Genomic DNA, 26,803 nt, shown 5'->3' with positions numbered 1-26,803 from the left:
AAATCTGTATTTGATGATCTGGGCCAACTCCTTAACTGTTTGTTTGTAGTGTTACTAAATAGTTCCAGATGTCAGTATAACATGTAAGCCATGATGCTCTGATTGGAGCACTCTGTGCTGAAAAAAAGTTTTTTTGTTCAGATAAGCAAAATGCATAAGGTGAAATTAAATCTCCCTCTCAGTCTGGAAACCTCTGTGAAGATCCTGCATTATTTACCAACCACAAGAGCTTTTCCTTGGCTGGGGCATGTGATCCTACTAGCACTTTTTTCCAGCTGCTCAAACATACTTTGACACAGTCACTCACTAGCTCCAAATACCAGGATTACTCCATTCCTGTTCAGTGGTTCAGTGACTTGGCTCCCAGAGGAAAAGCAAAGGCAGTTTCAGAAATCTACTAACTCCCCAAATGGAACTAAATAATAGTCTCGACTTCAGGATATTGTTTGAAGGTGAAAGGAGATGATGTGTAGAAAGCATTTATGGTATGTAGGTGCCTGGCACCTAGGGAGGTCTCGGTCAATGTCAGCTCTTTTCGTTAGGCGGTTCTACGGATGACCACATCAGCTGGGACTTCTGGGGTGGGTTTGTCATAAGTTGAGAAATCAATCCAGAGTCTCTAGGATGCCATGTCAGCAGCTGAGGAAGACCCAAGTTTGAATCCTTGCTTTGTATCTTCCACCCAGGATTTTGCTGAGTCTCAGTGTTTTCATTTGTCAATGGAAAGAATGCCTTTCTCAGAGGGCTGCTGAAATGACTAAGAAAAACATGGACAAACGGTAAGTTATCAAGCAGCAGTTATGATTACCGTGATCTCTCTCACTCCTTTTTTTTAAAAAAACACTGTTGATTTATTTATTTGGCTGCACCAGATCTTCATTGCAGAATGTGGGATCTAGTTCCCTGACCAGGGATTGAACCTGGACCGCCTGCATTAGGAGTGTGGAGTGGGACTTCCTTAGTGGGAAGTTGCTTTTTGTAGCAAGTTGTCAGGAGAGCATCACCTTCTGAGATATCTTCTTGGGTGTTACAGAATTGCTTTAGTGTAGGTGATGACCATTCACTCCTTTGTGCATATGCTCATTTATCAATTCATTCCTTCCTCCATTCACCTAACAAGTATTTGTTGATTACCTTCTGTGTTCTATGTGCTAGAAGTACTGCACTTGCCCTTATGGACAAGTGCATATCCTGGTGAGAGGACACAGTCACATAAACCAAAACATATGGGAGGTACGCGTGACACCTGTGCAAATGGTCAATGTCAGGTTTATTAGGGAGATTCAGGGTCTGACTTTACCAAGCTCAGGGAGCCAGTGACCTAGGAATCCATGACCTTTATGCCTATCCAGGCTTTTCCTAACTGGGTTGACTTTGCTGGTGCTTTCAGTTGAGGTCCTTCCTCCAGTCCCGTGGGGCCCTTGCCTCCCAGGCTCAACAAGGTCTGTTGCTCTGTGGCTCCCTAACTTCTGCTTTGCTCCCCATCTGGATGAAGGATGCTCCTGGAGTTTTTATAAGAACATCTAGCTTCTCTAGAAAATTAACTCGGGAAACTAAAGAGTGCTTCTGGCTGTGGGGAGGACACAGAAGAGAGCCCTGATTCTCCATCCCAGGACCCAGAACTGCCTTCATGTCTCACTCAAGCACCCCTGAAACTTGTCAGCCGCCTTCACACTGTGGTGTCTTGGTTAACACAGTTCTGTCAGCCTAGCATCTCTCTTCTCCACCTCTCAGTTCTATCCATCTGCCCAGGTGCTGCTCAGATAATCCCTCTGTTTCAGAGAATGCAAGCTATACTGCAGGATCCATTCTCCTCTGATTCTGGTGGTCACAGAGTCTCTGGAGTTGAACTGGGCACATGGCGAAGCATGCAACACTTCCCAGACTTCCTGAAGCTCGGTGTGGCCACGGGACCAGTAACTGGCTCCTTCCCACCCTTCTTGCTGGCAGGAATGTGAACTTGGTATTAGGACCCCATATCCTGGCAGAGCAACAAGATGGAAGGTGCCTGGGTCCTTGACGTGGTAAAGCTGCCCCATCAGCCCTGGGACATGGATGTTCAAGCAGTAATCTGAGAGAAAACCGGTCTCTCTCTTTTAAAAGCTAGTTATTATGTTTTTTTCAAATTTGATTTTTTTATTGTATATTGGAGTATAGCTGATTTACAATGTTATGCTAGCTTCAGGTGTCCAGCAAAGTGATTCAGATCTATGTATGTATATATATACATCTTTTTCAGATTCTTTTCCCATGTAGGTTATTACAGAATATTGAGTAGATTGCCCTGTGCTAATCAGCAGGTCCCTGTTGTTTATCTATTTTATATAAAGTAGTGTGTATATGTTAGTCTCAAACTCCTAATTTACCCCCTCCTCCCTTTCCCCCCAACACCACCCCGTGGCTCAGTAGTTAAGAATCTGCCTGCCAATATGGGGATGCAGGTTCGATCTCTGGGTTGGGAAGAGCCCCTGGAGAAGGAAATGGCAACCAACTCCAGTATTCTTGCCTGGAGAATTCCATGGACAGAAGGACCTGGTGGGTGCAGTCCATGGGGTCACAAGGAGTCGGATATGACTGAGAGACTAAATAACAACAGCAACTACCACATATCCTGTTTGGAAACCATAAGTTGGTTGTCCAAGTCCAAATGAAAAAAAAAAAAAAAGTAGATGTGAGACACAGCTGACTTTTATCACACTAGAAATTTAAGAAATTTGGGGAAAAAATGTAAAATAATGCAGGTCTTGTCAATGCAAGTTTTTGTTTTGGAAAATATACTTGTTTTCATTACATTAAAAAAGCTAGTTATTTTGATTTTCTTTTGAGAACCAGATCTAATCTCCTAAAGACTCATCCTCCTCTGTGAGAAAGCTGAGTCCCTTTCTGCCTCTTCCAATATATCCTAAACATGTGTGCTTTGGCCTTCAATAAAGCCATCCTTTGGCTCTGTTTTGGAACCCAGAGATTTGTAGGAGCTTATAGTTCCCTGACAACATGACCCCTGGGTGAGCGGGAACCTGTCCTATTAAATGTGTACCTCTCCTGATAGCCATAAGCACAGTTAGCTTTTATTTTTCATGTACTTAATGGATGTGTGCTTAACGAATTTTTGGTGAATGAAGAATGATTGCCTGATTCTCCTGGACTAAAACTAACCTTTTTCTAAAGCATCGCTGTCCAATAGAAATATAATGCAAACCGTATACGTCATTTCAAATTTCCTAGTAGCCACCTATAAAGAAAATGCCAAAGCAATTTGGTGACATTCCTTTTAGTTATATGTTTCATTGAACCCTATATATTCAAATGCTGTCATTTTCACGAGTAATCATTATAAAACTTATTACCAAGAGAGTTTTTACAGTCTTGTTTTTCATGCTAAGCTTTGGTATATGGTGTGGTTTTTATATTTTCAGCGCATCTCACTTGGGACCAGCTGTGTTTTAAGCGCTCAATGGCCACTTGTAGTGAGTGGCTTCTGTATTCTGTTCTGGGGGGCCCTAAGCCATCTTGGAGGCATGTGGGAGACGTGAAGGGGCTGGAAGGGCAAAGGGGATACCGGGAGGCAAAAACGAGGCTTCGTAGAGCTTTGCTTGGCTGTGTTATACTAAGACTCAGTGAGTCTTACCAACTGTTGGGTGATTTCAATATAGAAAGAATACTGTGGAAAGAGAAGGAACCACTGACAAAACGAAAGAAGAGATGGAGTCAGGAATCAGGAGTAGGCGGACTTTGAGAGGTACTCTGGGGGCCATCAAAGGCTTCAGGTAGAAGTCGACCTCTGCCATATCTAATAGTGGATTAAAGTGAGGACCAACCTTGCCCGAGAGACATGATGGCACAAGGCTGGATTTTCCACCACACTTGCCTGAGCGGCCCTGGTGAGCTGTTTCCACGCTGAACTTCAGTTTCCTCAGGAAGCCCCCTGGTAGCAATAGCCTGTGAGCAGAGAGCAGTCTCGCCAAAGGATCAAGATTCCCAGCAGCATGGTAAGGAGACATCCCATGGACCATCTCTGACAAGCTGTAGGGCCACCAGACACAGCAGGCTCCATGGATGTCCCAGAAGAAGGATGGAGGAAGGCTTTTTCCTTGGCTCATGGAAGCAATAGGTAGTTTCCAACCGAGGGATCTGGACAAGAAAGAGCTGATTCTGCCGAAAGGGAAACTCAGGGACTGAACAAAGGAGGGGCAGTCCCCACACAGCTGGGAGGGGGACAGAAGTTGGGGAACACTGAAGGCAGGATATGCCTTTTCTCCTGTTCCTGGAATTTCCTTCATGGGGCTCAGGGGTCCATGAGGAATTCTGAGGAGATGGGGCATGAAATACCTCTCAGCAGCCCAGCCTGGGCCTATACAAGGGAGAAAGGAGAATCATGGCACTCACATGAATCATCTGAGGGAGAAGCAAAAAAACACCCCCAAGAATTCCTTTAAGATCTCAGCCTTCCAGTATCTTGGGCTTCTTTTATCCAGGTAATAGTCTTGGCTTTCTATATAACTTGGGCTTCCCTGGTTGCTCAAACGGTAAAGAATCCATCAGCAGTGCAGGAGACCCAGGTTCGATACCCGATTCAGGGACATCCCCTGGAGGAGGGAATGGCAACTCACTCCAGTATTCTTGCCCGGAGAATTCCATGGACAGAGAGAGGAGCCTGGCGGGCTACAGTCCATGGGGTCGTAAAGAGTCAGACACGACTGAGTGACTAACACACTTTCTTTCCACACATAGATCTGGTCATAAAGGATGTGGGAGGAGGCCAACTTGGAACTGATTTCAGGAGGAGGAGGTCTGATGTCTCGAAGCTCAAGGTTCCAGTCACTGGAGTATTCCAGGGAATAACGGAAACCGTGGTCACGGTGATGGTCTGAGAACATTTGCCTGCTTGAATCACCAGAGAATCTTAGAAACTTATGACTTTGTTCTTGGGATGCTGCCAGTCTTTCTGGAAGTGGCTGTACTTTGGGATGAAAGCAGCTGAGGAAATAAAAAAGTATTAGGTCAGGACCAACAGCCTGACGTAAAATCCCCAGGCCACCGTTGCAAATGAGAGGTCGGCCAACCCCCAGGCCAAGTGTATTCTTGATGGAAAACTAATTAATTCTCAAGAAGGAAGTATGTCATTGGATAGAGTTCCTTCTTGTCTCCCCAGCTTGTAGAAACAGCTGGACTTGTAAAATTTTCCGCATAGAATGCTGGTCCTCTAAGACCCAGCCTTGGCCACATGTATCCCAATGTTTCCTGACGGTGGTGCTTTCCTTGAGTGGCCCCGCTGGGGATGAAGGAAGAAGTTTGTACTGCACATCTGGAGTGGTTCTTGGTCCAAGCAAGGTGCTCCACAAATGTGTGTGAGGAGGAGGCATTCGTGAGACTCAGCTTCTGAACAATTAGGAGAAAGAGGCACTTGACTCCTCCCACTTCCTCCTGCCTTCATTCTCCAGGTCTGTTGTGCCCAGAGGGCACTGGAAGCCCACCTTTTAATTTTTTGCCAGTCTTAGTATTGTGTTGCTTAGCGCTGTTTTTCTTATGTAAGACAGAACATCCAACAGACTTGATAAACAAACATATTCATTCTCGAGTGTTCGGAATTTAACCCTTCACCCTGGTCCTGAGTGGCCTAGGCTGAAGATTCAGAGCTCAACCAGCTGGTTGCCAACCAGGATTTTGCCCCTTACTAGCTGTGAGGCTCTGGGCGATTATTCACTTTGCCTCTCTGAGCCTTAAGTTTTCTCTTTCATCTTAAAAACAGAAGTGCTTTCCTTGTGTTTATCATTGTTTAAAGTGGAAGTTCTTGGGACTTCCCTGGCAGTCCAGTGGTTAAGACTCTGAGCTTCCACTGCAGGGTTCAATCCCTAGTTGGGAAACTAAAATCTTTAAATACTGCATGTGGAGTGGCCAAAAAGACAAAAAAGTGGAGGTTCTTAACCTGAGTCCAGGGATGAGCTTTAAGAAGTCCATAAACATTCCGATATACCTGATACATTTTTTTCTCTTTGGATATGTGAATTTTCCTTCAGAGACTATCTGTAACTTTCATCAGATTCTTAAAATGGCATTCGACACTTGCCTACCTCTCCCCTCAAATAGCACCACTGGGTTAGAGACGACAGCTGTAAATGATATACAATAAAATTTCTACTTAAAAGGTTTTAACAAATGCTAATGATTTTTATACCTACTTTCCAGGGTTTGTAGGATTAAATGAGATGATGGCCAGTAAGCTTTTACCACAGTGATAGACATGTTGCAAGCACTCCAGTGCCAGATACTGGGGTAAGATTTTGAAACATAGAGACTTAATTTTCTCTTTTGTCTTCTAGAATATATAACCCGTATACTAATTGGGTGGTGCTAGAGTAGGGGAAGGAAGCAGAGGGGAGATTGTGATTTATCACAGAAAAACTCTCCATCATTCATTTTGGCGACCTCACCTAGAAGCTTGCTTGAGTGCAGGGCCAGAACTCTGTATCTTAGATAAGAAGTTGAGTGTGGTCCAGGGATCTAGGCATTAGGAATGTTGTATTAAGGCAGAGTAGTGAGAGTGGGGCTCCCTTCTCTCTAGAGCAGGCCAAACAAGATTTACTGTCTGTAGGGAATTTTAAAATGAGGATAAAATTGGGGCTTTTCTGGTGGTACAGTGGTTAAGAACCCACCTGGCAATGCAAAGGATACCAGTTCCAGCCTTGGTCCAGGAAGATCCCACATGCTGCAGAGCAACTCAGCCCATGCTCCTGGAGCCCGTTCTCCACAACAAGAGAAGTCACCACGATCAGAAGCCCGCACACCCCAATAAAGAGTAGTGCAACTAGAGAAGGCCCGCGTGCAGCAACGAAGACCCAACACAGCCAAAAGTAACTAAGTAAATGAAAGAACAGAATGAAACCCAGCGAGTCTATTTTTTTATTATCACAGGCAATTTTAAACACTTTCTATGATAAAGAAGATGCGATATATACTAAAATAATGCTACTTGCAGCAACATGGATGGACCCAGAGATTATCATACTGAGTGAAGTAAGTCAGAGAAAGACAAATATCATATGATATCCCTTATATGTGGAATCTAAAATAGGACACAAATCAGTGTATGTAAAAGACAGAAGCATACTCACAAATATAGAGAACAGATTTGTGGCTACCAAGGGGGAGGGTGTTTGGGAGTGAAGGACTGGGAGTTTGCCATTAGCAGAGGCAAACTGTTATCTATAGATGGACGAATAACAAGGTCTTACTATATAGGTGCTGCTGCTGCTAAGTCACTTAGTGGGTTGCCGTTTCCTTCTCCATACTGTATAGCACAGTGGACCATATCCAATGTCCTGTGATAAACCATAATGAAAAAGAATGTGTGTGTGTGTGTATATATACATATATACATATATATATATATATCTCAGAGAAGGCAATGGCACCCGACTCCAGTGCTCTTGCCTGGAAAATCCCATGGACAGAGGAGCCTGGTAGGCTGCAGTCCATGGGGTCGCTGAGGGTCGGACACGACTGAGCAACTTCACTTTCACCTTTCACTTTCATGCATTGGAGAGAAATGGCAACCCACTCCAGTGTTCTTGCCTGGAGAATCCCAGGGACTGGGGAACCTGGTGGGCTGCCGTCTATGGGGTCGCACAGAGTTGGACAGGACTGAAGTGACTTAGCATAGCATAGCATATATATATATATAAAACTGAGTCACTTTGTTATATAGCACCAATGAACACAATATTGTAAAACTATACTTCAATAAAAGTAAAAAATAAAATTTCTTACATTAACAAAAAATCAGTATCTGTAACAAAATAGTCCTCCCTACAAAAAATAATTTTGTTTCTCTAAGTTCTAAATAACTTGTACAATTACGGTTGAATTTTAATAGAATATATGTTAACTTTTTAGCATATTTTTTTTACTGCTTATCCTTTAATGAACACTGTATTCTCTGTGGAAAGTACTTTGGACACCTCCTAGGTATGTCATGGAGTAGTGGGAAAGAATCTGCCTGCTGACAACAGGAGATGCAAGAAATATGAGTTGGATCCTTGCATCAGGAAGATCCCCTAGAGAAGGAAATGGCAACCCACTCCAGTATTCTTGCCTGGGAAATCCCGTGGACAGAGGAGCCTGGTGGGCTACAGTCTATGGGGTCACAAAGAATTAAGACACAACCGAGCACACACAAACACACAAAAAACTGAGTATACACACACACACACAGAGGTATGTCGTTGGCCTCCCAACACATGCCTACCCAGCTACACAGTTCAAGAGTAGATGCATAGTGATCTAGAACCATCTAGAACCAAAAGAAGCATCTAGAACTGTTCTTTGGGATGCAATTCATGCCTCCAGTCCCTGTGATATAATATATTCCTTTAAAAAATGGTGTATCAATTTAGTAGAATAGTAAGCAATTATCAACAAGAAAAAGGTAGATCTCTAGATACTGATATGAAACAATCTCCAATCTATAGTGTTAAATGAAGTAAGTGATATACAGAACATTTACAAATATTTTAACAAGTGATGTGTATGTTTATGCATATGTGAAGAATGGTAGTACAGTGCTTGTAAAAATAAGGACACATACTTGAACTACTTCAATTGTTACCCCATGTGACTGCTTGAAGGTTTTGTTTATGTTAAAAATTGAACACAGTGAAGCAGAGTGTGAATTTCGAGGTGCAATATCTTTGGTAAGTGACAAGTTTAGTTCATACATGAAATATTTTTACGGAATCTGAACAATATTTTGAACACTGGCGTTTCTTTTTCTTTCTGTATTGTTTTGTTCATTTTAAAGCTAAAGAACACATCAAGACGTCAAGAGGGTAGTGACTATTACTGATTATTATGTGATTCTTAGATGAATAATTTTGTGGCATAGAGAAGTGGGCTTTAAAAAATGATATACTCTGGGTGTCTGATACACTGTGTGCCACCTATTTTTAATCAGAAAAATGCTTTTCGGGCATTATTTTTATTTGATTCTCACAAGAGTTCCTCAGAGAAGCAATTTTATCAACATTTGTAAATCAGTCAACCTTTGAGGCCATTCCAACAGAAACACCCAGGTTATTGATCCTATTGACCTCCTACTCAGTCCCTGTTCTAACAACAAGAAGCTTCCTACTTACTCATACTGCTACTCATAGAAAAAAAAATCCTTTAATTCTAGAGACAAAAGGATAAACATAATGTGGGATAGAGTTAGCATCTCAGGATGGGGAAGGAGACCACAGATGGAAGTCTTCCCTATTTTGGTAAAGGGAGAATTTGCAAGAGTTCAGCAGGGAATTTCAGAACCTGGAGCTCCTTCTTGGTGGGAAAGGGGAGTCAAAAGAGGAGACTTGGAATCTTTGGGCTTTTTCTGGTGGCTCAGATGGTAAAGAATCCGCCTGCAATGCAGGAGACTCTGGTTTGATCCTTGGTTCGGGAAGATCCCCCAGAGAAGGGAATGGCTACCCACTGCAGTGTTCTTGGGCTTCCCTGGTGGTACTGGTGGTTCAGATGGTAAAAAACCTGTCTGCAATGCAGGAGACCTGCGTTCGATCCCTAGGTGGGGAAGATTTCCTGGAGAAGGGAGTGGCTACCCATTCCAGTATTCTTGCCTGGAGATGGGCCATCTCAGGTTTCTTTGATGAATCCGGTTTCCCTGCAAGTGGGCGGGGCTCTGCTTGGCAGCGCTGTTGCACAGGGAAGCAGCGCAGTTCACCGCAAGTCCTGTTTTACCTCGCCCCTTGGTTAACCATGCGTCTTAGAATTACCGAGGACCTCTCCTCACTTCTGTTTGGGACTTCATCAGGGAGGCATTCTCCTGCAGCAGTTGATGGACTTAGGCATGACGAAATGGATTTTAGCTGGGCTGATAAGAGTGTGACTCAGCCACCAACTTGAGCAGCCCGGGGTCCTGGGCTGTGAGCCCAGCTTTGAACAGCAGCTTCCCATCCTCCACCCACAACTCGTGTGCCACACAGATGCATTCTGCATGTGTGCTGTCTTGTGCAAAAGGTCAAGAAGTACTGCCTCCAGGGCTAAGACAATGCTATTCCTGGCTCTTGAGGGGAGAAATGGATCTGTCAGGTGCAGATAAGAGAAGGGTGGTTTGACCTGTTTCATTACTGGTGAAAATTACCTGGTGGTCTGTGTGCTTCCAGATTAATTGGAGTGTTTTGCAATTCAGTATCCTGTGGGGAACACGGGCACGCTGAACACACATCACCCTTGTGTTTGGAAGCACAGCAACTGTTTTCCAGCTTGCGTGGCTGTATTTTTTTTCTGTTTGTTTTTTCTGTTTCCACCCACAGCCTATTAAGACGTGAAGTGCCCCGAGATACAGCAGTGCTGTACACATGTCAATTCTTCTTCCCGAAACAAAGGGAAGGCGCTGTGGCTTTGGTGCCCTGTGATGCGTGCCATCTAAGACTTATCATAAGATGGTTTGGATCCTTGTTTCTGGAAAGATGGCACCACCTGTGTCTGACGGTGATGGTGACAGTTTATAAGTACTTGTCAATTACAACATATGAATGAAACTCAAGTCATGAATGAAATTCTTTTGCAGGGATTTACAACTGTTGATTAAACCATCCAGATTTTAGTCACAATTGGTTGAAATGTCATATTCTCTTTCCATGTGTAACGAATGAACTGCATTCAGCCAACAAGTATTTATTGAATGTCTTCTGTATCAGGCACAAGACTGTGTGCTGAACATGCTTCATTTGGCAAGATAGAAAAGCTATTATCGAGGCACAAGGAAATGCATGTAGACAAAAGCTGAAGGTGTTCTGGTTATCTGAAAGTGGTTCTTGAAACGAAAATGTGTAATAGTGTCTGTCTTCCAGATTCATAGGTACATCTGGCTTAATCCTCTCTAAATTCATGGGTCCACCTCTAACATTTACAGAGTCCAGGGTGGGGGTACAAATAAGCCTATAAACGGTTAAATAATGTCTTCTCTTTCTTCTTCCTTTAAAAAAATATACATTCATAAAGACAAAATTGAAAACTGTCCAAGGCAATGTTTCCATGACCAAAAGTTGGCAGTACTAGAGATGACTGAATTAATTATTATTGCACATGTTTAAATGTTCTTTTGTTTCATTTGAATGACTAACAAATGAAGACACACTTAATTTATCATTATTTTATATTTATTTCCTCAAATTAATTTTTTGCTTTCATTTCACCATGATCACAAATCCTGAAGTTATAAGTGAACATTTTCACATCATTTTGTTCTGTGCACAGCAATGAGCTAAAGCAGTTCTTTAAGTGTAAGTACATTTAAAATATGCAAATCTTGAGTGTATTTTCGTAAAAAAATGTGAGAGTACGTATAAAATACTAAAAACAATATTTTTACATATACTGGGTTGGCCAAAATTTTCATTCAGGTATTTCAATACAATGCTACAAAAACACCTGCATGAACTTTTTGGCCAAGCCAATAATTTCAAAGAAAGTCACTTTTCTCATAAAATATGAAGTTAAAATTTGAAAGGAAATATTCAAATTGTAATTCAGTTCAGTTCAGTTCAGTTGCTCAGTCCTGTCGGACTCTGACCCCATGAATCGCAGCACACTAGGTCTCCCTGTCCATCACCAACTCCCGGAGTTTACATAAACTCATGTCAATTGAGTTGGTGATGCTCATCCTCTGTTGTCCCCTTCTCCTCCTGCCCCCAGTCCCTCCCAGCATCAGAGTCTTTTCCAGTGAGTCAACTCTTCGCATGAGGTGGCCAAAGTACTGGAGTTTCAGCTTCAGCATCAGTCCTTCCAATGAACAGCCAGGACTGATCTCCTTTAGGATGGACTGGTTGGATCTCCTTGCAGTCCAAGGGACTCTCAAGAGTCTTCTCCAACACCTCAGTTCAAAAGCATCAATTATTCGGCACTCAGCTTTCTTCACAGTCCAGCTCTCACATCCATACATGACCACTGGAAAAACCATAGCTGTGACTAGAGGGACCTTTGTTGGCAAAGTAATATCTCTGCTTTTGAATATGCTGTCTAGGTTGGTCATAACTTTCCTTCCAAGGAGTAAGCGTCTTTTAATTTCATGGCTGCAGTCACCATCTGCAGTGATTTTGGAGCCCAGAATAATAAAGTCTGACACTGTTTCCATTGTTTCTCCATCTATTCCCCATGAAGTGATGGGACCAGATGCCATGATCTTCGTTTTCTGAATGTTGAGCTTCAAGCCAACTTTTCACTCTCCTCTTTCACTTTCATCAAGAGGCTTTTGAGTTCCTCTTCACTTTCTGCCATAAGGGTGGTGTCATCTGCATAACTGAGGTGATTGATATTTCTCCCGGCAATCTTGATTCCAGCTTGTGCTTCTTCCAGCCCAGCGTTTCTCATGATGTACTCTGCATATAAGTTAAATAAGCAGGGTGACAATAGACAGCATTGACGTACTCCTTTTCCTATTTGGACCCAGTCTGTTGTTCCATGTCCAGTTCTAACTGTTGCTTCCTGACCTGCATACAGGTTTCTCAAGAAGCAGGTCAGGTGGTCTGGTATTCCCATCTCTTTCAGAATTTTCCACAGTTTATTGTGATCCACACAGTCAAAGGCTTTGGCATAGTCAATAAAGCAGAAATAGATGTTTTTCTGGAGCTCTCTTGCTTTTCCATGATCCAGCGGATGTTGGCAATTTGATCTCTGGTTCCTCTGCCTTTTCTAAAACCAGCTTGAACATCTGGAAGTTCATGGTTCACGTACTGCCAAAGCCTGGCTTGGAGAATTTTGAGCATTACTTTACTAGCCTCTGAGATGAATGCAATTGTGCGGTAGTTTGAGCATTCTTTGGCATTGCCTTTCTTTGGGATTGGAATGAAAACTGACCATTTCCAGTCCTGTGGCCACTGCTGAGTTTTCCAAATTTGCTGGCATATTGAGTGCAGCACTTTCACAGCATCATCTTTCAGGATTTGAAATAGCTCGACTGGAATTCCATCACCTCCACCAGCTTTGTTCGTAGTGATGCTTTCTAAGGCCCACTTGACTTCACATTCCAGGATGTCTGGCTCTAGGTGAGTGATCACACCATCGTGATTATCTTGGTCGTGAAGATCTTTTTTGTACAGTTCCTCTGTGTATTCTTGCCACCTCTTCTTAATATCTTCTGCTTCTGTTGCTGCTGCTGCTGCTGCTAAGTCGCTTGTCATGTCCGATTCTGTGTGACCCCATAGACGGCAGCCCACCAGGCTCCACTCTCCCTGGGATTCTCCAGGCAAGAACACTGGAGTGGGTTGCCATTTCCTTCTCCAACGCATGAAATTGAAAAGTGAAAGTGAAGTCGTTCAGTTGTATCTGACTCTTAGCGACCCCATGGACTGCAGCCCACCAGGCTCCTCTGTCTATGGGACTTTCCAGGCAAGAGTACTGGAGTGGGGGTGCCATTGCCTTCTCCTTCTGCTTCTGTTAGGTCCATACAGTTTCTGTCCTTTATCAAGCCCATGTTTGCATGAAATGTTCCCTTGGTATCTCTAATTTTCTTGAAGAAAATCTCTAGTCTTTCCCATTCTGTTGTTTTCCTCTATTTCTTTGCATTGGTCGCTGAGGAAGGCTTTCTTATCTCTTCTTGCTATTCTTTGGAACTGTGCATTCAGATGCTTATATCTTTCCTTTTCTCCTTTGCTTCTCTTCTTTTCACAGCTATTTGTAAGGCCTCCCCAGACAGCCATTTTGCCTTTTTGCATTTCTTTTCTATGGGGATGGTCTTGATCCCTGTCTCCTGTACAATGTCAGGAACCTCAGTCCATAGTTCATCAGGCACTCTGTCTAGCAGATCTAGTCCCTTAAATCTATGTCTCACTTCTACTGTATAATCACAAGGGGGTTGATTTAGGTCATTCCTGAATGGTCTAGTGGTTTTCCCTACTTTCTTCAATTTAAGTCTGACTTTGGCAATAAGGAGTTCATGATCTGAGCCACAGTCAGTTCCTGGTCTTGTTTTTGTTGACTGTATAGAGCTTTTCCATCTTTGGCTGCAAAGAATATAGTCGATCTGATTTCGGTATTGACCATCTGGTGATGTCCATGTGTAGAGTCTTCTCTTGTGTTGTTGGAAGAGGGTGTTTGCTATGACCGGTGCATTTTCTTGGCAAAACTCTATTAGTCTTTGCCCTGCTTCATTCTGTACTCCAAGGCCAAATTTGCCTGTTACTCCAGGTGTTTCTTGACTTCCTACTTTTGCATTCCAGTCCCATGTAATGAAAAGGACATCCCTTTTGGGTGTTAAGTCTAAAAGGTCTTGTAGGTCTTCATAGAACTGTTCAACTTCAGCTTCTTCAGTGTTACTGGTTGGGGCATGGGCTTGGATTACTGTGATACTGAATGGTTTGCCTTGGAAACGAACGGAGATCATTCTGTTGTTTTTGAGATTGCATCCAAGTACTGCATTTTGAACCTTGCTTCTATCACCAGTCACATCCACAACTGGGTATTGTTTTTGCTTTGGCTCCATCCCTTCATTCTTTCTGGAGTTATTTCTCCACTGATCTCCAGTAGCATATTGGGCACTTACCAATCTGGGGAGTTCCTCTTTCAGTATCCTATCATTTTGCCTTTTCATACTGTTCATGGGGTTCTCAAGGCAAGAATACTGAAGTGGTTTGCCATTCCCTTCTCCAGTGGACCACTCTGTCAGCCCTCTCCACCATGACCCACCTGTCTTGGGTGGCCCCACAGGATATGGCTTAGTTTCATTGAGTTAGACAAGGCTGTGGTCCATGTGATCAGATTGGCTAGTTTTCTGTGATTATGGTTTCAGTGCGTCTGCCCTCTGATGCCCTCTTGCAACACCTACCGTCTTACTTGGGTTTCTCCTACCTTGGATGTGGGGTATCTCTTCACGGCTGCTCCAGCAAAGTGTAGCTGCTGCTCCTTTCCTTGAACAAGTGGCCCCTTCTGATCTTGAACGTGGAGTAGCTCCTCTCTGCCCTCCTGTACCCACGCAGCTGCCACTCCTTGGATGTCATGTAGTTCCTTTTGGCAGCACTTCAAATTGTAAGTAGCAAATATAAAAAATGTTCAATTTTCTTAAATAAAATGTCTTAAGTGTTATTTTCTGAAAATTAAATTTTATCAAATCATTGTAAACTATACTTCTGATTGCTAGTATTCAGCTCTCATCTAGTTGCTAATATAAAGGATCCATATTCTGCATCAGACACATTATAGTTAGACCTACAAAGGCTCCAGTTTTAAGATGATGGGAATTGTGAGATTTTGCACCAGGTTCCCCAGCTGCCATGTGTGATTGTTGCGAATACCATGTTAACTTTTGAGCATCTCCGGGAACAGGAATTGGAACAGGAAGAGAATCTCTGGAAACAGATGAGTGCGTCTACCGGGAAATGATAATTTCTGATGCAAGAATCTGTTCAGTCACATTGGCCGAGGGAAAGCAGTTGACATGTTAATTTGTCTTTGCTCTCACCTGCCTGCATCTGCTGCTCAAACCCTCTCTGCACTCTAAAATCCTGTCCTGTCTCTGATCAGCAGCCACGGTAAAACTCAAAGGCCTTCATGGCATTTGGAAGCAATGAGTTTCTCTCTTTTTCCCAGAGACCATGGGCAGAGATGCAGAGATGTGATGGAGAAGCAGTTTCCTGGGGCCTGAGCCATGTTAGTTACAGAAAAGATGTTTAGGGTTATGAATGAGGCTTTGGCAACAAAGAGCACAGATCCTAAGTGACTGCAGTGTCTATGTGAGTGTTAATAAAATTGCCTTTTTTTTTTTTTTTTGTATTTATGAGTGAGGAGCCATCTAGGTCACAGGGTTCAGAGCAGAGTCCCTGAGTTTCCTGGCAGCATCAGTCATTCATATGGAGCAAGACCTAGTGATGCTTTCCCACTTGAGAGTGACTCTTCTTACCTCCTGCTCGCTGCCCCATCCCAGCTCTGCTCAGCCCACTTTCAGAGTGGGCTCTGGACAGGTGTCTTCCATCCAGGGTACGTTCATGGGCCATGAACCAGGAACAGTTCATTTCTGTCCTGGGAGGGGGTGGGGTGGAGTGGGCTGGGAGGTGGGAAAGAGGTTCAAGAGGGAAGGGACATATGTATACCTGTGGCTGATTCATGTTGATGTATGGCAGAAACCCAAACTAAGTAAATGAAAAAAACAAAAACTTCTTTATGAGAGTCTGACAGATGGAGACAGAATTTCCTGCTTAGAATGAGCATATAAGCAAAAAGTGAAAAATAGAGGGACTGCATGAGGGGCTTCCCTGGTGGTCCAGTGGCAAAGACTCCATGCTCCCAATGCAGGGGGGCCCAGGTTCAATCCTTAGTCAGGGAACTAGATCCCACATGCTGCAACTAAAGAGTTCACATGCTACTATGAAGATTAAAGATCCTGTGTGCCTAAGACCCAGTGTAGCCAAATAAATATTTATTAGAAAAAAAAGAAAATGCAATGTGAATGGATGAGTCCATTGTAAGGCCCACGCAACATTTTGGGGCTGTGTTTACATAACCAAGGGTGCTAGAATTCCATGTCTAGCCTTGTAGGATGAGGGCTGACTTCAGTCCTCTCTGATCACCTTGGCAAAGTCTTACAATTTGAAAAGACTCCCTTCAGTTACTTGGGATCTGTGCTGTCTCTTGTCTACCTACTGCATAGACCTGACTCATTGGGAAAGACCCTGATCCTGGGAAGGATTGGGGGCAGGAGGAGAAGGGGACGGCAGAGGATGAGATGGTTGGATGGCATCACTGACTCAATGGACCTGAGTTTGAGCAAACTCTGGGAGACAGTGAAGGACAGGGAAGCCTGGCATGCTACCATCCAGGGGTGGGTCACCAAGAGTCAGACATGACTTAGCAACAGAATAGTAACAAGAAGTCTCTTACAAGTCGCTTACAATGAAAACACGTGACTGTGATACCTTCTGCTGTTCATCTGTCTGCTCTGTAAACTGAGCTTTGTCCTTGCTGACATTGGGTGCATCTAACAGCAGGTTCAGACTCTATTTAAGTTGTACTCTAGTACAATGATTCTCGAGGAGACCCCAATTTCTCCGGTTTCACTGATGTTTTGATTGGATTTTCTTTTCAAGCTACCTCAGCCAAAAGCATCTTCTCACAAAAACAGTAGGTTCATTTCAACTCAATATTTCACTTTGGACAATTGCTGGACTCCATTTTGCACCCCATACTGGAACGCAGGCTCCCCAGGGCGCACATGCTTCCCACCCATTAGCATTTGAGAGAGCCTTGGCAGACAGATTGAGGTCAAGGGAAAGGCAGACCCCCATGGCCAGTGGAAGAGCAGAAAGTTGATGCCTTCAAATTGTTGTAAATAGTGCTTTGCAAGCCATATGCTGCCTGAGACTGTATTTGCATTGCGTACCCGGCCTCTTGTTATTAAACACGGTAAGACACAACACTGGACGGTGGGAGATAGAGGCCCCAGTGAACTCCAGAGTTTCCACCATTTACCTGATGTTGACTGGGTGTTTAGTCTGGCAGAAGCTCAGACCAGAAGGTCATTTCTGGGAAACACAACAATGTCTTGTGTCGTGGGTGTTTCAGAAGGTAAGGAGGCTCTCTTTGCACCCTGAAGCAGAAAAATATTTGGAATTCTCCCGCCCGACTAGATTTTTCCTCTAGGAACTGGTGGGGCTCTTCAGGCCAAGCCCAGGTTAGCTTCAAGGGCTTTTCTGGTTAAACGCCTTACAAAGCTGAAATCCTGGGGTGCAGTTTTGGGACCCTGCTATGAGAAGATGCGGCTGAGACACTGGAGCAGAGGCCAACCTGGAGCCCAGGGGTGCCTGGTGGCTGTTTTCCCAGGTGGCCGGCAGGGTCCTGACAACCCCAGATGCATGGTCCTGGTGGGTTGGGGAGTGGGTGTCACTTAGCAATGTTGCCCTACCTGACTCATTGCTCTGTGACTCTGAGGGACTCTTTTACGATACAAGTTCGATGCGGCTAAGTTTTTAGCTCAGGTTACCCTGTGGCACAGGTGAGAGAGAAAGATCCTTTCTCTAGCTGGAAGTCAGTCCCTCCTCCTGCCCCAGCCTGGGAAGTGAGAGCGGAAGAGGAGATCCTCTCCTGCGGCCTGGCCACACTCACCTCCAAATCACACGGATTAGGCAGGAGCTCTGTAGGGTCAGTCAGAGGGTAAGTGCAGGCGTGGTGTTCTGGGAAACCTGAGTTTTAAGCCTCATATCTCAGTTGTTTGCTTGCTGTGCAGCTTCAGGTAAATTCCTTAATCTCTCTGAGCCTCAGATCCCTTACTCCTCAAATGGACAGCTGAATGAAGTCATAGTCTGGCTCACAGTAGGAGCTGAGTAAAAGATAGTTGCTTTTCCTGCTTCTCCATCTTTGAGCTGGCCAAAGCCCATGGGCAACACATTCTCCCCACCTCTGAAGTGTGTTCCTGTCCATCACAGACTCAAGGACCTTTGGCTCTAGTGTGATTCACATGGACAGCCCTGCCTGTCTCTTTGAGGACAGGTGTGGCTCAAGAGTCCACCTGTCACCTGATTCTCTGCCAGGCCAGCTCAAAGTCCATAGCTTCTTTAGTGCTTGGGGACCTGGAACACCGGTGACCTCACACCCTCATATCCGTGGCACTTGGCTTTGTCAGTATGTGTCATCTTGTCTGATGCTCCTTCTCTGCAGGCATCCTCCTCCTGCACTCTCCCCAACTCCCCTGCCTGCCTAGAGTCACCGGAGGAGATAAGAAAGAGAGTGGAAAGCAAGAGAGCCTCCAGTCTTCTTGACCTCAGTTAAAATCTTGGCTCTGCTAGTTATAAGCTGTGCAGGGGTAGGCATGTCCCTGAACTCCCAAGTCCCAGCATATCCTAGTCTGAAGAGCAGGAATACTAATTCCTTCTTGGCAGGAGTGTTGTAAATATCAAAGGCAGTGACTTGTCTGGCACTTGGGAGGTATTTGATAATAATATCCTTGTTATTCAGAGCAATGTTCTCATGCCCTTAAGTCATTTTCTTGAAATAATTAGAAAATCGGTTCTCAAACTGTGGCCCCAGACCGGTAGCATCAGAACTTGTCAGAGATATGCATTCTCAGGACCTGCCGGGGGGGTGGGAGGGGTGGGGATGGGGGGCACACAGTCTGTTTTCACAAGCCCTCCAGGGGATTCTGATGTGTGACAGAGTTAGAGAGCCTCTGAACTAGAATGTCTTTCAAACCCTCTCATGTCTTTCAAGGTCATTTCTTTGGCCTGCCTGATTATGCTCACTGGCTCCTGCTTGTGATTTGGGAAGGATTATAACTCAACAATCATCAAGGCTGGACTGATACCTGCAAGCTGAGAAGGGTATCACCTACCTGGATGCAACAGAAGGGCTCCAAAATCCTTGAGCCATATCCTCCTCTTGGTGTAGACAAGGGTCTTTGATTAAGGGATCAACATTCTGGGCTTTGCTTTTCATTCCCCAACACACACACACACACACGCACACACACACACACGCGCACACACACACACGCACGCACACACACACGCACGCACGCACACACACACACGCACACACGCACACACACGCACGCACGCATGCATGCACGTGCGCGCCTGCGCTCTGAGAGGGCTGTTCTGACTCTGGGTAGCAGAAGTGTGTAAATTCTGTGCTGATCTTTTCTCTTCCAGCCCAAGCAAAGCTTCTTCCACTTATCTTGGTTCTTTTCTTCCATTGAAGGGACAGCCAGAGCTTAATGGATAGGTAATCAGCTAAGTCTTCTGTAGGGTGTATTATGAGCGTAGATACCACCAGCGAGGCTGGACCAGCACTTTGCCTGAGCACAGACAGTGTTATTAGTACCGAATGGAGGCTGTAACTGTAGGAGAAACCTGATGCCTTGGTGTTGCCATGTTCTGTCAAGCTGTCTTCCCAAGGATGTGCTGATTTCTTTCATGTGGCTTGCTATCATCCTGCTCACAGAATTGCGGGATGAGGGCACATTCAGGCAACTGGCATAAACAGCACTGGATTTTGAGGTTTATGACCAATTGCCCTTCCTGAGGATCTACTAGGTGCCAGTCACTCCACAAGGAGCGTGAAGTATTTAGAGTCTGGGATGGCCTCTGTTTCTAAGAACAAAATATTTCAAACAGCTCCCCTGAGTTTTTCAAATATCCAAATATTTAGCATCATAGAATCTGGCCTAAGTGTGAATCCTTAGTGTTTCACCCCTCTTTTGGGAGGTAGTGTGATTTTGGAGATGAGGGAGACCTGAGTTTGTTGGATTTTGGTTCTGCCACTCACTAGCTATGTGACCTGGGGAAAGTTACTTAACGTCTCTGAGCCTCAATTCCCTTATCCCTCCAATGGAGTTAAGAATTTTTGCAGAGCTGATGGGGAGATTATGAGAGATCTATAGTATGGTGCCTGGCACATACTTATGGTAGGTGATCCATAAGCTGTAGTTGTTCTTTTGGAGTTCGCCTCTGGGCAAAGCATTAGAAAGATAATATACGTCATCCCACAGAAAAATAACTTTGAAGTAACTGTTTGAAAATTTTAATGGAAGAAAGATGGAAAAGCTTTCAGAACTAGAAAGCAGGGTCCCTCCAGCAACATTTGGGCTTCTCGTTTCATCATCTATTCCAACATACCCCACTGGGACGTCCTGTAGGGCACTCTTTCTGGACACCAGGTGAGGGATGTGTGCCCACAACTGAGCCCATGAGCCATGGTCCAGCCTGTCAGCCAACTGTGGAACCGACTCAAGATGCTGAACTTGGCTGCTGTTTTCCTCTAGGAAACATTTGCCTGGAGCACTGACTGACAATGCCAGGAGCCTCGGCTGGCTGAGCCAAGAGTTCTAAGAACTTGTTCTTGACTTTTCACTGGGATCTCATAGGTCAGGTCATTTGAACTTTTCAAGTTCCGCGGGCCTTGCAGGAGAAAGGCATGGGAACAGAGCGACTCCCCCAAGGCTGATGGCTCAGACATGGGACTGGCCCAGAGTGGATGTTTGCTATTCCTGAGAGTGCTCAGCAAACCAGGCTCTGAATGCAGAGTTAGGAATCAAGTAAAACAGAATGGGCTCTGCTTAAATATTAAACACAATGGCAGAATAAACCTGTAAAATATTTTAGATTCTTTGTAGCATGGTGACCTTTTTTTATTTCCTTGACACTTTTTTGGGCCTGATTTTTATTGTCGTAAAATATACTGAGCCTAAATCGACTCTTTGAACCATGTTAAAGCATACAGCTCAGCAGCATGAGGTACATTCACATTGTACTCGCCACCACCCATCCGCAGAACTTCATCATCTTCCTTAACCGAAAGTCTGTCCCCGTGAAATGCTAACTCCCTTTGCCCCTCCTTCCAAGCCCTGGATAAATTGACACTGTTTATTCTACCCAAACTTTTTTTGTAAAGACAAAAGGGGGCTTCTAGAAGACAGTAGAGTGTGCCACCAATAATCCTCCCCTTCAACAAGACATGGAAGAACTCTGTCTTCTTAATACCAGGACCTTTGACCCCCTCACATGGAGTGACGAAACAAAGGCTCCAACACAGGCGGAAATATTTTGCCTCTCTGGAGTCATCCTGCATGCCTTTATTTTTGCCCTTGCTGAAAAGAGCAATAATATAATGTTTAGAAAAGAACACTTGCAAAGAAGAAAGACTTGGAACCAACCACCGTCTTCCTGAGTTGTTGACAGCTGCTATTCAGTGGAACCCTCAGTGGAAACAAAGAGAGACTGCAGCATTGTTTTAACACGAACATTGGAAGTGGCTTCCTTCCAGAGCTTGGCTGATTGAGGTACCTGGATCGGCGGCCAGAGCCTCCTGCGCTGTCTTGACTTTTTCCCCATGGCGATTGTTGATGCAGCTGTGGAAGGGTCTGGTGTGTATCCTGAATCTCCAATTGCTTCCTTTGCCTGGAGTCTGACGTTTCTAGGTGCTGTCACTGTGTCTTCCTGACGCGGTGTCTGCTCCATTTCTACGTTTTCTCTGTGTCGAGGAAAAGTGATTATTTCCCTGTTGAGAAGATTCTTTAGGCTTTCTCAGAATCCTAGCAGTAGGGTTGGCCAACACCTTGATTTTAGTGAAAGATCACTGAGATATGAAGATAGGAAAAATCTAGAGGCACTTAAGAGAACTTGAAAAAGGTTCCCCCCAGGAAGGGGTGTACCTCTACATCATCAGTTTCCATTAAAAAAAATTGGTAATGATCTCTAGGTCTATCCATATTGCTGAAAATGACATTTTGGTTCTTTTTTATGGCTGAGTAGTATTCCATTGTATCTATGTACCATATCTTGTTTATCTGTTCATCTCTTGATGCACATTTAGGTTGCCTTCGTGTCTTGACTATATATAAATAGTGCTGCAATGAATGTTGGAGTGCATGTATCTTTTCCAATTATGATTTTCTCTGGATAGTCCAGCAGAAACTAATGCAACATTGTAAATCAAATCAAAAAAAAAAAAAAATCTGGCAGTGTGCAGTCGGCTTGTTCTGAGCCTTTGATGCCATGTCACTGACCGGCTCACCTGGCCTGGCTGCTGACTCACTGTGTGCCCCACTGAGTCATTTCACAGCTCATTTTCCGCCACCAGTAATGGGCTAATAATGCCTGCCCTTGTTGTAAGACTCAAATGTGGAAACACATATGAAAGTGGTGTGAAATCATAACTGCTTTCCCAGTGAAGTGCGGCTGGCCTTGCGGTGAGCCTTGTGCCAGCCTGTCGGGGCAGAGCCGCCCAATGGGGTGCCCAGCTGTCAGAGGTGTGTATGGAGGTGCTGAACCCCCAAAGCCCTCAGCTGTGACTCATCTCCTGTGAATATTATCATTTCCTCAGAGGGCTGTGGCAAATGACACAAATGACTGAAGTGACTGGGGAAATGGTGTCTGGGAGGCCAGGTGGAGAAGGCCTACTGGCATTAAGAAGAGCTGAGATGGATCCTGGGCCAGGGCTCCCATAACACACTCACTTGACTTATCCTGGTTCAAATGTCACTTCCTCCAGGAAGCCTTCCCTGAGCTCTAGGTACCTGGCCTGACCAACACTGCATAGGAATTGCTGGTTTCCAGTCTCCCTTGCAGTTCATAGGTTCCATGAAGGCAGGACCATGGATTCCATCTATCTCCACTGTAACAGTAGTTCCTCAAATACTGATAGTTCTCTGATATCCCCACTCAGCCACTCCCTAGCTGTGTGACTTCAGTTTTGCGATCTGGTGAATGGGAATTGAAGTCGCTCTCATGAGACTGGAGTGAGGACCGACAGAGCCGGTAGCACAAAGGCATGCCTCCTGAGAGGTGCTCTGATGGGGTCCTTTCTTACCCAGGTCCTGGAGGTGGCTTCCTGAAGAGACTGATGTCACTGTGTGGGTGCTCCTTCTCAGATTCTAATTCCTGCCGCCATATTTGTTCTTCACCAGCCTTTCCACTATAGCGTCAACACATAAATCCTTGATCATTGTGTGCTCAAACAACGCAATCTTGGGCTGAATTCTTTGAACCTGTGTTTACTTATGTCACCAAATTGAGCAATAGGCTTTATGGCTTTCTTTTATGGGACAAGGACTTTTGACCAGCAGAATTTGGGATGCGTGAGCAGTATGTAAGGTTAAGTTTGAGTAAGTGTGTCTACACAGAGACTTTCCTCATGTAGATCTAAGACTGGATTTATGGATTCCTATCAGGGCAGCCCTGAGGGTCCACATGAGGAAGTGTCAGGCCAGGCCTAAGTGGCCTTGTCTCAGAGGGCATAGGGACTTCAGGTCCAACCTGGGGCTTAGGAGTCCAGGACACAGAGAGGAGAGGGGCTGCTGCCTGGGTGAGGGTCTGAAGCTGGGAACCACCGTCCCTCTCCTGGCCAAAGAGAGGGCCACAGAGCAAGGGGAATTCTGGAACACTGAGAGGAGGCCTGGGGCAGGTCATGGATCTAGGGAAGGTTTGGGGACAAGCCTGACAAGGAATAGAGAAGGGGTATGGAGGCATCACTTGGAGGCATGGTGTGTGAGAGATCAGAGAGGGGCAGGGGCCGAACCACAGTCCCCAGGAGGCCACGTGGTAACCCTCACCTGGGCAGATGTCATGAGGGTGTCCCAGCTTTCAGGGTCCGTGGAAGCTGTTAGTGCTCTACTGATGCCTGAATCCCATTCATTTATTTATTCATTTGCTTATTTAAGGTTTTTAAAAAAGTTAATGGAATATCATTGATTTTCGGTGTTGTGATACCTTCTGCTGTACAGGAAAGTGAATTCGTTATACATATATATGTATCCACTCTTTTTTAGATTGTTTTCTCATATAGGTCATCACAGAGTATTAAGTCATGTTCCCTGTGCTGTACGGTAGGTCCTTAGTAGTTCTCTATTTTATATACAGGAGTGTGTAGATGTCAATCTCAAATTCCCAGTGTATGCTTCTCCCTTATCCTGGGAGTGCTCGGAAAGTTCTTGATACTAGGAAATCCACCAGTGGGTGCAAGGATGTGCCTTGTTGTCCCAGTTCAGTTCAGTTCAGTCATTCAGTTGTGTCTGACTCTTTGCGACCCCATGGACTGCAGCATGCCAGGCCTCCCTGTCCATCACCAACTCCTGGAGCTTACTCAAATTCATGTCCGTTGAGTCAGTGATGCCATCCAACCATCTCATCTTCTGTCGTCCCCTTCTCCTCTCGCCTTCAATCTTTCCTAGCATCAGGTCTTTTCAAATGAGTCAGTTCTTTGAATCAGGTGGCCAAAGTATTGGAGTTTCAGCTTCAACCTCAGTCCTTCCAATGAATATTTAGGACTGACCTGTTGTCCTAACTCCCTTTTAAAATGGCTCAACCTTCACATCGACCCAGGTAACCACCTCCCAGATCAGGATAGAGAATATTTCCCAGGTCCCAGCAAGTTTCTTCCTACTTCTTTCCAAGGAGCAGCCCCCTATCAGCCCTAAGGGCCCTGCTTTCCTGATTTTGATCACCTTTGATTAGTTTCACCTGTTTTTGAGATCTGTATAAATGGAATAGGCTTCCTGGGAGGCTTAGGTGGTAAAGAATCTGACTGCAATGCAGGAGACTGGAGTTCAATCCCTGGGTCGGGAAGATCCCCTGGAGAAGGAAATGGCAACTCACTCTGGTATTCTTGCCTGGGAAATTGCATGGACAGAGGAGCCTGGCAGGCTACAGTCCATGGCGTTGCAAAGAATTGGACATAACTTAGTGACTAAATAATAAAATTAAACAAAAGAAATGGAATGACATACTCTTCACTCTTTTGTGTTTAGCACTTGCATCTCCTAGGAGGAAACAGCTCTTTGCTGCTTTGAACCTCCTCTGGTGGGTACCACCCACATCTTAGCTCACTTCCCAGAGAGTCTCCTCCCAGGCACCCCTCCCCCAGCCCCACTTCCTGCTGCACTCCTCCAGGTCCTTGTCATCAGAGGGCAGAATGTGGTGGCCGCAGTGCCAGGGCTCCTCTGATAAGCGTTGTCTCCAACTGTCCTCAGAGGAAGTGCCAAGAGCGAGAAGAACTGGCTTTTCTTAACCCCCAGAAGGGGAAGGCCATGGCCTGGAGTTTGGAAGAGGCAAGCTGGTGATGAACTTGAATACTAGCTCATGATCTTGAGAAAGTCATTTGACCTTCCAGTTTCCTCCTTCCCAAAATAAAGGGGTGGTTTGGTTTAGATGCTCTTTTAAAAAGTTAATTCAATCCCAGGGTGAGGGCTGCTGTTGACTGCAGAGAGTCAGATTTAGGGGATGTGAGGGAGGAGACTGTGGTGGGAAATGCCAGTGGAGGAAAGCCAGGCAGCCATGGAAGCCAGGCGATACTGCTGAGTCACGTGTAGGGGGTGGAGCCATCACCATAGCCTCTCTCTCCACACGCCAGCATAGGCAGCTGAACGATGAGAGGGTGGGCCATCAAACGCCTGACGCACTGAACTACAGAGTAGGACCCCAGCCAGGGAGCCCCTCTGTGTGCCTGATGCGCCAAACAATGGAGAAGGACCCCAGGCAAGGGAGCCCTCTCAGTGCCTGAACTGGCAGAACTACAGAGAAAGACTGGCCAAAGAGGCCTTCTGATCGCCAGCTACAAGAGGCTGGAAAAAGACTCTGATAGGGCCATAACTCCTGTGGTGGAGGCAGTCTGTGTCCTTGCACACTTTGAGCTGCCAGGGTCCCCGCAAGCCAGGCAGCTGCACCACCTTCACGCTCAACTCGCACTAGGGCAGAGCTGCCACAGGCAACAACAACAACAACAAAAGTATTGCATCTATGCACGCAAGGTCAATTTGGCCATGTCCGACTCTTTGTCACCCTGTAGACTGTGGTCTGCCAGGCTTTTCTCTCAGAGAATGGGTTCTCCAGGCAAGAATACTGGAGCGTATTGGCCAATACTGGTTGCCATACCCTTCTAGAACACTATATTTCCTGCTGCTGTAGCTGCCAACTCCCTGGAGTACCTGGTGCTGCCAGAACCCCTGGGACCCAAGCAGCTGCACCACCTCCACACCTGGCCCCCACAGGGGCAAATCCAAGCCTTCCAGGGCAGCCTCAGGAGCAAAGCAGAGTGGATGACCCACATGTAGGGGGAAATAGAACCACAACTGAAACCCAGGGGCAGTGTGGCTAAGGAAGAAGACCCAAAACCTTCCCACCAGCTGTACAAGCTGCAGATTAAATCCACACGATCAACTAAGCAGACTCTGTGTCTATGGAATATATAAAAGGCCATTGAGAGCTCCCACAAAAGAAAATGCACTAGGTCTGATAGCTGTGGACACTGGAGGCAAGAACACACAGGAGTAAGACCAGACTAGAATCTGAGCTGCCCCCACAGCAGGTCCAGAGACCAGCACAGTGTTGGAGGGCGT

The 26,803-nt window shown here is 45.2% G+C and overlaps 1 long non-coding RNA gene across 1 annotated transcript in view; it reads left to right on the top strand.

Annotated features, from left to right (window-relative positions):
* The first annotated feature begins 579 nt into the window (after positions 1–579).
* Positions 580–26,803, top strand: part of LOC132658655 (uncharacterized) — an 81,825-nt gene continuing 55,601 nt past the window's right edge. Inside the window, exon 1 of the long non-coding RNA XR_009598568.1 lies at positions 580–779. This is a non-coding gene — a long non-coding RNA (uncharacterized LOC132658655). The remainder of the gene's footprint in view (positions 780–26,803) is intronic.

This window comes from Ovis aries, chromosome 25 (assembly GCF_016772045.2).
Source record: "Ovis aries strain OAR_USU_Benz2616 breed Rambouillet chromosome 25, ARS-UI_Ramb_v3.0, whole genome shotgun sequence".
NCBI classification, from domain to species: Eukaryota; Metazoa; Chordata; class Mammalia; order Artiodactyla; family Bovidae; genus Ovis; species Ovis aries.
The sequence above is the reverse complement of the archived record's forward strand: the minus strand, read 5'-3'. Positions and strand labels throughout refer to the sequence as shown.